The sequence below is a fragment of the Tigriopus californicus genome, chromosome 3 (assembly GCF_007210705.1).
Source record: "Tigriopus californicus strain San Diego chromosome 3, Tcal_SD_v2.1, whole genome shotgun sequence".
Taxonomy (NCBI): Eukaryota; Metazoa; Arthropoda; class Copepoda; order Harpacticoida; family Harpacticidae; genus Tigriopus; species Tigriopus californicus.
Genome location: NC_081442.1, coordinates 1,122,648 through 1,123,645, shown reverse-complemented (window position 1 = coordinate 1,123,645; position 998 = coordinate 1,122,648).

Below are 998 nucleotides of genomic sequence, written 5' to 3'. Positions count from 1 at the left end.
TAATTCGAACAAGTTTCATCCATCTACTGCAGCGAGACAACAATCTGCGAAGGGATCATCCAATTGTAAGGTCAACAGCGTGATCGGTTGAATGACCTTCTTCTCTTCTTGCTTGTCCTCATCCATCATTTCTTGGTCCTACGATTCGTCTTCTGAATAGGCCAATCTTCTTGAGGGTGTTTTAGGAATGGAGGACCCTCCCACCACAGAGAGCTTGCGAGGATCTCCCGAGCCTCGGCACCCCTGGAGGTCAAATCAGCAGGATTTTCTCCCCAGGGCAAAACCGCCATTGCTGGATGGGGCGCACGTCTACAATCGCCTTAATCCTGTTTCCTACCCCATTTTCTCCACTTGGGGGGCCCTGTTGTATCTCAAAAGATTTAGTAGAGAATCCGTAAAATAAAAGGAATTCTCCCCGATATCCTCATGGCTTGGCGACGTAAGACCCAATTCGAGCTGCACATAACGCCCCAAAAAGTTCCAGACGAGCAATTGACAAGTTATTGTGGAGGGAGCTGATCTCGTTTTGGAGAATACCAATGAAGAATAAACATCTCCGCTACTCAACCGAGTGACGAAATAAACTGCGGCACCCATATGCTGCTTTGGACGCGTCACCAAATACCGCCAGGAAGGACGGTGAATCTGAATGCCATCCCACCATCAGCGGGATGTATGGTTCTTAAAGAGATGTGACCTGGCCCAACCATTTCGACCACGCCCCCCTCAAGGTCGCTGGAGTGGGTCAATCCAGCCCAGTTTGAGAAGCCAAAGCTGTTGCATCAAAAGTTTTGCCCGGAGCGTGAATGTGATATCAGAAACAATGGAATGAACAAGAAGCTTCAGATCCACACAATTTCTTCATTGATTCCCAAGTTAATCACGTCAGCCGGAACCAAGCAAACCAAGTACTAGCCTTCATCAAAGTGAAGATTGGGAAGAGTATCACACATATGTTAGTGGATACTGGTAACCTGACTTACAATTTAATTGATCAC